This window comes from Wolffia australiana, chromosome 7, assembly GCF_029677425.1.
Source record: "Wolffia australiana isolate 7733 chromosome 7, ASM2967742v1".
NCBI classification, from domain to species: Eukaryota; Viridiplantae; Streptophyta; class Magnoliopsida; order Alismatales; family Araceae; genus Wolffia; species Wolffia australiana.
In genome coordinates, this window is record NC_135841.1 from 12,748,703 (window position 1) to 12,760,000 (window position 11,298).

Consider the following 11,298-nt stretch of genomic DNA (forward strand, 5'->3'; position numbering starts at 1 on the left):
AGGTCTCTATTTATAGATCAGAGGTATGGATGGAAAAAGGAGAGGAAGACGAATCAATGCTAAAAATTTCAGCTCAATCAGAGTTTTAGATCAAAAGTTATGGTCGTTTGAAGTTGAGTTAATCCTAACCCTTGATTTTATTCTCTCTCCTCATCAGCGTTCTCATTTTCCGTGTTTGTTTAAAAATCCAAGCGCTTGAGATTCCATGCTTTTTGTATTCCGTGTGGACACTTTTAATATTCTACGCCACATGTACCTGAAAAAGGACAAAGAAAACAACAAAAAAAGCAAAAAAACTTTCTCGAGCATGACGTGGCCGTGCACAGCACGCCACTTCACCCTCTTTCTTGATGGGGGACCATCCAAATTCGAAGACCCCGTTGAACCAGTTCGTCGAGTGAGAGCTCATGCGGGAGACTCATCCTTTGGTGTACCCGGCCTCGTCAACGGCCCGTAAAGGTTTGACATTATCTTTCCGTACATTCCTTGTTTATTAAGCCATGTATGTCGGCCACCAATCTGTTTGATTTTGTTTATTCGTACATGTCTGGACCGTTGTACGCACCTACATGTTTATGCCCGTGTTAGCGCATGTGTGCGAATGTTCATGTTTTTCCCTCTCCTATTAGGGGGCCCCAATTATTCTTAATTGGGCCTTCTCCCCTTTATTTTTAAAGGGAAGGCCCATATTTTCACCTATAAAAGGTGGGGCCCACCCATAGGAAGAGAGAAGAGAAGAAGATTGAAAACAAATGTGATTTTTTATTGATTTTTCCAATTTAAAATTTTTTTGAGTTTTTATCATATTCACAAAAATGCCACTACAAAGTTAGGAGAGAGAAAGGAAACCCTAGAGTTCACCGGAAACCGCCACCATCATCACTGGAAACCGCCGCCGCCGGCGCCTTCGCCGGAGATCTAGCCGTCGTTCCTGAGGCTGCCCAGCACCGCCAGCGGCTGCCGAGGGCCGCCAGCAGTCACCGAGGGCCGCAAGCGGCCGTAGAGGGCTGCCAGGGGGCCATAGAGGGCCGCCAGCAGCCGCCCAGTGCCGCCAGCGGCCACCGCGGTCGCTAGTGGCCACCCAAGACTGCCAGCGGTCGCCGAGGCCACTAGTAGCGGCCAAAGGCCGCCAGCGGCTACCCGGGCAGCTAGCGACGGCCGAGGGTCACCAGCGGCTGACCAGGGCGGCTAGCGGCGGCCGAGGGCCACCAGCAGCCATAGAGGGCCGCCAGTGGCCGTGGACGCTGCCCGCAGGTGCTCCGGCAGCCCACGGCCGCCGAGGCCACACGCGGCCGTTGCAAGCGCCAACGACCAGTGACTAGAGGCGGCCAAAGGCTCCCACAACCGCCACCCCCCTAGAGGCTGACCTGAGGCTGCCGCCCTCGCAGCTGATCTCAGGTCGCCGTGCCCCGTGGCCGACCAAGGGCTGCCGCAACCCGCAGCCAATCGAAAGCCACCGCCTCGCGACCGATTTGAGGCCGCTGCCCTGTCGTCGACTGGAGGCTGCTGCCCCGTGACCGACTTGAGGCTGCTCTCCCAAGGTCGCCCCTTGGTCCTACGACGACCTTCAACGTTGATGATCTGGTCCGGTACCAATCTATGCCACCTATCATTGAGCCTCACAGCACCTCGAGCCTTAGAAGTGAAGTGAGCGAGAAAAGCCATCCGCCCCTTCCCGTCTTGTCCCCAATGATGCATGAGCATGTTGATTTGGTACTGGAGGAGGTAATTAATGCTGAATGGGAGCGGATAGACCGCAAGTTCCTGGTACACAGGCAGGGTCGACTGTCTTCCGACGACACATGGATCTCAGAGGCCGAACTTCTTCGACTTCAACCGGAGCTCGTCCAACCCATTGAAGATATCATTGGCTTCAACTAGTCAGAGTTGAGTTCTTCCCACCCCGAGAGGATGATGGAGAACAACCCAGCTGATCGCGCCCAGACTCGTCGCCAGCCCCTACGCGGAGCTAGAGCCGACATGAAGAATCAACACTTCCACTATCAAGCTTGAAGCAACAGCCGTGTCGTCTTTGTGTTCTTTTTTCTTTTATTATCCTTGGATTATCGGAGGCCCCTCCTGCATGAGTACCGGCCTCCTGCGTGTGTTTTTTCATGTTTAATTATGATTTAGCTATCATCTTTAGGGGGGGGAAATCCATATTGGGCTTCTTCTCTTCTCCCCCTAAAGATCCCTTTTAAGGGGAAGCCCAATAGGCTTTCCTCTTAAAAGGGGGCCCAATTGGGCCTCCCACAACCACCATGTCCTCTCCATAAGGAGGAGGAACGGTGGACGTGGGAGAGGTTATGCCAGTTGTTGAAGAAAAAAAAAACCAGATCTCGTTTTCTTAGTGGCAGTTATCTCTTTGTTCATCGTGTTGTTCTCTGCAAGAAGAAGAATCTGAATTCTTCAAGGTAGAAGAGAGACTTGCTTGTTGTGGGTTATCTTCAGCCCTGTCCTCGTCTTGCTGTTGTCGTACTAGCAGAAGATACTTTGTGTTCTTGTGGAGGAAGGAGAATACAATCGAACTTCTCACACGGCGTTGATAGTCGCCAGTAGCACAGATCGACGAACTGGTGCAAATCTCCACGACCATTACCGAAAGTTCCTGAGGAGTCTCTCTGAATGACGTTCCTCCTGCAGATTCTGACCCTGGAAGAAGGTCATCCATGGCAAGGAATATCGAAGGAACCTCGAAGGTGAACGTTCTCCCCGGTTGGTTATTCATCCCATGGTCTATCGCGTCCTTTCGTCAGATTCATCAGCCGATTCTGATCCCGGAAGAAGAATAACTATGACAAATGACTTTTAAGGAATCCCGAAGTTGACCATTGTTAAAAATTCTACTGTCATTCCCGTTCGTGGACTTCTGAATTTTACGCTGGAGCCTTTAAATTAGAGAAATCAAGAGGACGACGGTGGGCGGCGGCAGTTCCTTATGTGATTTCCAGCAGCGTTTGCCGGCTCGTCATCGATCCAATACTTCTCTCCCTGAGAAATTTAGAGGTTGACGGTGAACGGCAGGAGATCCTCTGTGATTTCTTGAAGCGTCCCCCGGTTCTTCATCGACCCCATACTGCTCTAATTGGCGATTAAGTGGTTCTACCTTGGTGATTATCCATTCGAGTCAGAGAAATCGAAAGGATGACGGTGATCGGCGAGACCTTCTTCAACTACTTCTAGGAGGGTCCCACGGTTCCTCATCGACCCATTATTGTCAGGAGACAAGTTGGAATCCCGCCACCATCAGGCCAGTTCGATTGATCAAAGCGAATAATAAGAGGATCGTGCATCTTCTGTGCCATCGCCTATTGGAAATCCGCAAGTCCCTCGGCCGTATCCAACCTCTAGAGTTTCGAACTAACTCTGGGTGTGGACTCAGGAGTCTGATCAAACGAGCTGATATCTGTGTTACGTCTACATTCCTCCGGAACGCGTCGTGGATCCTTAAACTTCTTACGATGCCAATCACAGGTTCTTTTGTTCCCCTTCATTTCCAGTTTTAATTATTTTCTTCAGTGCTAATATTAAGACTGCTTCCATGCCGATAGAGAATCTTACGTGAATTTTAGGATTAGCCACGGTATCCGAAATAAGACTTTTCTTTGCGGGTATTCGAACTATTTACTTACGTTAAAGAGGTGGACGCTCTAGGACGAGTACGTCCCCACTCGTCGTCTTTCGATCTGTTCCATCGGTTATTGGGAGCTTGAAATTGTGACAAAACCTGTCTCGTGTCATATAGCTGGCCTGCGTCACAAGTCATTCGATGATCTTCGTATTTCTCATTGATATTTCTCAAATCCTATACATTAATTCTCGTCATTTCATTGCTTTTAGAGTGTACTTTCTGAACGTAACATCAGGAGTCGATTCCGACCGTCGTGTTCCAACAGTTTGCCATTTTTTACCAAAATTTTGTAAAACCGGACAGAATCGATACAATCGATTCTGGAATATTGGGTTAACCAAAAGTTCAGTAATGATCTTGGTTCACAAGAAAACTGAACTTAAAACCAGACCGAATATATTAAAGGAAATAAATATTAACATATTTATTAGACATGCATATTTGAACCTTGGTCGTTTTGCGCCCGAGCTGATACCATGTGCCAACTGTGCCACCCATCTTTACTTGAGAAATAATGAAATATTGAATATATATAAAATGTAAAACATAGGAAAATAATATAAATACACAAATAACATTTACAAAAGCTACATAAATACAAAAATAACATTTCTACGTGAATTCGAAAAAATATTGTTACTAAAAGGTTACAGTGATAGTGATCACAAGGTGGCCATGATGACCAAAAGATCACAACACCAATGTCATTCTTTTTTGATCAACATTTGATCAGTTGGGGGTCATCGAAGCAGAATATATAGCCATACCAACAGCTGTTTTCCATGGAATTAAGCTTGCACAAGTCGGAGATGTTGTTGAGGATCTTGCCTTAATGGAGCCAAAAATATGCATTCAAACAACCTCAAGAATCAACCAAGAATATAGGCATGAGTAAAAAAAACCCAAACACTGATTGGAGAAAAATAACCTTCTTGAATGGGATGATTAATCTTAGCAATGGAGGTCCAAAACAGCAAAATACAATGGAGAAAAAGAGAACAAGTTCGCCAAAGGGACTAGCCAACAAGAAGATACACACTAGGTGTTACCTGCTCACAAAATTCTCTTTTCAAGATTGTATGTTGTCCCAACTCTTCTCAACTCTCCAATTATCTTAGCTTAGATCATCCAAGCTTTCTTACAAGGATGCTCACAAATATGCACACTACTATCCTCTCTTGGGTGCTCTCTCGAATTCTCTCCAGAATTCCTCCTTAGGATGAGGCAGACAACTCCTTTTATATATCTCTTTGGAAGCTTCCTGAGATCTCCCTCTCTAGAAGATTTCCACACCCTCTAGAACATCTACAAAGGCCCACAAACTTCTAGTAGGATCCATTAGCTTCTAGAATGACCTAAAACTGCATAAGATTCTAGAAGAATCTTGAGGATTCTAGAAAATTCGATATTGTTGAAAGCTATTGGAACAATAGATTTAAACAAGTCAACCCTCACATGTGGGTTAAAAAATTAGCCTGAATGACAGTAAAAATATTGGTGAACAATAAGTCTGAAACAGCATTAAGCAAAAACCCAATGTTTCATAGTCATTCAAAACACATAAATACAAAATGCAAGTTCATCCTACCATGCATCAAATAAAAATGGATCAACTCACAGATGCATTTCCAAAATCATCAGAAAAACAGAAGTTATATAGTTTCATACAAGGATGGGAATTTAGTATGTAAATCTGCTTCAAGGTTAATAGGGAGAATGATGGAAGTAATATAGAAGCCAAGATCGTTGAAAACTGAATGAAAAAAATTCCATTTTTTGTTTTAATATCTTCCTTCTCATTGTAAATTGGACAATTCAGATGAACATGTGTTAGTCGAACAACATCATTGATTAAGTGGCGTACCACTGTGGGATCCATCACCTGTATAAATATATGGCATTTCCATTTGTAATGCAGCAACACCACTTACTTTTATTTCCGCGGTGGCTGTTTGGATATCTCTTTTTTTGTGAACGCGAAAACACTCTGCTAAACTCTCATCCTTTTTTCCATAATGATGGCCAATCAAACCAGCGGTGATGACTCCCTAATACTTTTTAAAAAGAAAATATAATCTAAATTTTCTAAGGGTCAATTGTATTTTTAGAATGATATTCTCATTTTTCTAGATTTTCTTGTAGTTAATAGAAAATTTATGACATTAAATTCAGAAAGAAAATAAACTAAATCTAGAAAATATGAATCTAAATTTATTAAAATATTTTTGAATGAATGTTTTGACATATTCTGCTCCTATAAGTTCATGTCACACCAATAATCTGTCACACAAATCAGAAGAGAAAATGTAAATGAAATTTTCTAAGGGTCAATTGCTTTTAGAATGGTATTCTCATTTTTCTAGATTTTATAGTAGTTATTGAAATTTTATGACATAAAATTCAGAATGAAAATCAATTAAAGCTAGAAAATATAACTTTAAATTTATGAAAATATTTTTAATGAATTTTTTGACTTATTCTGGTCCTGGAAGTTAAGGCCACACCAATACTCTGTCACACAAATCCGAAGTGAAAATGTTAATTAAATTTTCTAAGGGTCAATTGCTTTTAGAATTATATTCTCATTTTTTCTAGAATTTCTAGTATTTTATTCAAATTTTATGACATTAAATTCAGAATGAGAATCAACTAAAGATAGAAAGGGCCCCCCGTTCAAGCTGAGGAGGCCCCCGTCAAGCTGAACATGGCCCCCGTTCCCTCGTGCAGAGGCCCTGTTACGTTGAACGGGCCTGTTCTGACCTGCAAAGGCCACCGTTCTGTCCTGAGTAAACCTCAGGCTCCATTCAAGATGAACCAGGGGAGGCTGTTCCGCTCTAAACAGAGCCTGATCAGCCGCTGAACGGAGTCTGTTCAAGGTCTAGAAAGCTCAAAATGGAACAGGGTGTTACTCTAAGAGAGAATGAACCAAAATAGTGTGAAAACTATCTCTTTGCACTCTATTTTGGATGATTTTGATGTCATTCGTCATCCAAATTGAGGCAGAACCTGGCTCGGATACCACTATTGGGTTCTTGAGGCGTTGACATTGAAGTTGAACATACTGCTCAACTAAAGACACGTAACAAAATCAAAACGTAATCGATAAAATCAGTAAACGAATTACCTTTGCACGAATCGCATTCATGATTTCTTGGATCCTAGAGCGAGTTGAATCAAGCTACTCATATGTGCAGCCTCTAAATCTATCCACGTGATCCTCGGCACGTTGGATCTCCTCCTCTTGACGAGCTCCGTTTTACATGTACCATGGCCGACGTCCAAATCACATCGGGCATGGAGAAGGGGTGTGGGAAGACGGGAGAAGGGGAAGGTCCATGAACAATTCTGGTCTGGGTGAATTTTGTTCAAGGTCTTACCCTATTCATACTAAGTGGGTATTTGTCATTAAAAACCCAAAACTTAAGTATATCTTTTGACGTCCAAAAGACCATTTTCGTGTTACCCTCTAGGCCAATGTATCAGTCTAGTTAGTGACTCTCATGGCCCAATAACCTTTATTGGCCTTCCAAATTAATTGAGTATATCATCATATGGATTAATTAATTTTGGATTGGTTTAACCCAATTGATAGGTCGAGTCTCCAACATGTGGGTGCAAAGCTACACCATGTGTTCTAGAAGATACAAAGGAGTGTATATCGACTTACTCATATAACCTGTTTGTCATCGGTCATCGTGTATGTACAGTCTCTCAGCCACTTGATGCTCCTTGGATGACTTAGGGTATGGTCAATGATGGACGACCAACCAGCTGATCGCGTCCAGACTCATCGCCAGCCCTTATGCGGAGCCAGAGCCGACATGAAGAACCAACACTTCCACTATCAAGCTCGAAGAAACAGTCTTGTCGTCTTAGAGAGTGCCGAGACATCTTCTTGTACTTTTCCTTTTCATCATTTTTTGAATTGTTGGAGGCCCCTCCTACATGAGTACCGGCCTCCCCCCCGTCGTTCGTGTTTATTTAAGTTGTGTTTAAGTGTCATCTTTAGGGGGAAGAAATCCATAATGGGCTTCCTCTCCCCCTAAAGAATCCCTTTTAAGGGGAGGCCCAATAGGCCTTCCCCTTAAAAGGGAGCCCAATTTGCGCTTCCATAACTGCCACTTCCCCCACCTTTTAAGAAGGGGAGAAGTGGAAGTTAAGGAAAAAAGTCATTGTTGAATTGTGAACATTCCAGATCTCGTTTATGTTATTGGCAGTTATTTTGGTTGTTCGTCATCTACCTTGTCGTGAAGAAGAAGAAGAGTTGATTGTGTTCAAGAAGAAGCTCTTGATGGATTGATAAAAGTAACCCCGGATTCTGCACAAGTTGTGGACGATCCAGACGTCGTTCCCTATTTCTTCACTGTCGGAGTTAATATTCTTGATCTATCGACAAAGGGAAGGGATCACCGACCACGTACTCCATCGTCAAGGCAGCATTCACGATGAGGCATGTTCTTACCAGATGGTCATCGCCCTCTTCACCGTGGATACCTGCCTTCGTATCCTGATTTGGTACCAGATGGTTGTCGCATAAGTCAGACGCAAAAAAAAGAAAGATTGGTGTCCTTGGAGGTTAATTGAGCGCCCCTTCCAGCTTACGGTCGCTAATTTTGGAATTCCTCTTAAATCGGGCGAATCCCGACGATTATCGAAGGTCTGTTAGTTGACGAAAGGACTCCTCGTCTTTCAGTTTGAGTCCCTGAAGTTTGAATCAGAAGTTTCTTTAATCAGTCTGGCCTTTGTCCTTATTGGATAAATCGGGAAGCAACTCGTCTTCTGCGGTGCCGTGTATTCTTCATTCGCCGCTTAGAAATCTTTCCTTCTTCACCGACTACACTGCCTCTCATTGCCGTTGCCCTTTTGGCCGCACGCCCACTGTGGTGGAGGATTCGTGCTGAAGGTGCTTTACACCGTCAGATCGTCGGTCATCCTTTCTCACCGATCTGTTCGGCGAGATACCTCCATAGCGACGGTTGACTTGTTCGGGGCTCCATTAGCGCCGATGACTGCCTTCGTAACGGACATTTGTATTTCCTCTTCTGGGAGCAAGGCTTATTTAGGATATTTAAAATCTGATACTCGACCATCGGAGCTTCTTCGGACTCCTATTATTGCTGGCGGATATTCTTTGTTGATTAATTCACTCGACGGAATTGACTGTTGAGACTCGGAAAAGGAGAAGTCAGATTACTCTTGCGTGAACCCTGTTAGCAATTGCCATCATGTTGAACCACGGGAAAGATCGACCTTTGTCGCCTGCAACCAGATAGCTGCTCACAGGTAATCAACTCTATCCCCTTTATTTTACAGCGTTATTTATCTCTTTCAGTGATGATCTCTAGATTGCTTATCGCCTCGAGTGAGTTAAATCGTGAATTTTAGGATTAGACACCATATTTTGTTTTAGAGAATATCTTGACGGTGCCGGACTGAACGGCTACGTTGACGGTGTGGACGCTCTTGGACGAGATCGTTCCCCACTTGTCGTCTCTCGATCCGCTCACACGGGTCATTGGGAGCCTGATTGTGACAAAATCCGTCACGTCTCGCCTAATTGATCTACCACTCTTGTCTTTTGACGATTGTAGTATTTCTCGTTTAAAATTTCTCAAAATCATCTGTGTTATATTCACATCATTCCATTGTATTTAGAGCCTAATCTCTAAACACTACACGACGTATCTATTCCGATCGTCGTGTTACACCAGTCAACTCTCAAACCCCAATTGGTCATCCGAGTTAGTATTGATGCATTAGGAAATCATCGGAGAACTCTTCGTAGTTATTTCACTACCTTGGACAAGGACTTCATCGCATCGTCTTCCTTGAGTTGTCATCTCTTATACCAAGGGTGAGCGAGCACATCTTGACCACTCAATCGTCTTTGTGAACTTCTTGATGTACCCGAACTAAGACCTTTTAGAATCCCATGATTAGAGACTCCTTGGCCATAGTCAAAGTACAACCGTTCGTCCACAAGACGTCTTTAGTATCTGACGTCTAAGGATCACTTACACGACTGTGATGTGAAACAACCTGATTGACAGTTTGGTATAATACCACTTAGGTGTTTTTACGGATCAATTCAGTGAACTCTTTCCACTAAAGAACACCCATTATCTATCCTTAGTGTCTCCACACTAATGGCTAAGGGATCTGCCATACTCATCATATGAGTGAGGCTAGATATTGCTATTCTACCCGGATATTTCGATGTCCTTCTCATGTATCCTTTGAATATGAATGTTTATAACACATGCTTAAAAACTATTGATATCCGTATTAAGATCTCATCATAATTCACTAAGTCCAATCACGTATTCATGGACTTCATATAAGTATCACATGTGCACTATAATGAATATGTTCTATTAATGAACATGGAACGAGAGGTGGAATATGTGATTGGCTTGTCGGCCACATATATTTTGACCAGTTAGATAAAAATCAAAGTATGCCCTTTTACGAAGATGGGGTTCTATTTATAGATTATATGGTATGTACTGCTATAGGAGAGAAAGATGAAGCTAGCCATAAAGTTTTATGCCAAAAATCCTTTGGATTGTTGCAATTGGAAGTTGAGTTAGTCTGAATCATCTAATTATCTCTCTCCTCTTTGATCCATGTAGCTGATTGCAAACATGATACAAAATTTGCAAAGGAATGTAAAATTCAAAAAGATCCATTACAAATATTTTTTAAAAAATCACTTCTATACATTGACTCATGAAATTACGTTCTTAATGAATTTAAAGTCATAAAATTTCAAAAAAATAACTAAAAATTTTAGGAAAATGAGATCATCATCCTAAAATATAATAGACCCCTGAAAATATTTAAATAAATGAAAAATATGTCTGTACAAAAAACTTATTCTCGTTACCAATTTGTTGTCAAAAAGTTCTCAAAACATACCTCCATCAAATTATCAAAAGTTTAGAAATTTATTATAAAATGTAATAAATAATTTTAAGCTTTAATATTGTGCATTTATGGTCATGCCAATAAAAATGAAAATATAAAATAGATGAAATTACTATTTAAACTAACATGTTATTCCCTAAATACCAGCAACTATCTGTCCTTTGTCTTATTATCACCAGCAACGAGACAATCAACACTTGTGGGACTAGATAGGGGTATATTATGTGGAAATTTGGATGTCTATGATGAGTATTCGTCGGACAAGACTATTTAGAGCTCATGTTTAAATACTATTGATCTCTATGTTGTGATATAATCATAACTTACTTATTTTGATCATGTATTCATCGACTTCATTATAAAAAGTTGTAAATGCGATTGCCTTGCCTGTCACATATATTTTCATCATAATCTTCACATAATTTTAAAATGGGGTAATCCAGTTTGCGACCAAAAATGCTAAAACTTTAGACAGATATTATTTAGATACTTATCAAAATATTATTGACCACAAACACTCATCTCCACGATATAGGAGTGGACCCCCATGAGCCAATTATCTGGGCAAAACTATGCTTTATTCTTTTATGTATCGTAACGAGTTATCATGAATATATTTTTTTATGTCATTAAAGTTGCCTTTTCAAATATACATCAAGCTCTAACCATTGGAGCGAGAAACTAATCTTAATAAGAATGAGTCTAAGCCAAAACTTAAGATGAATTCTAATCACGAGGAA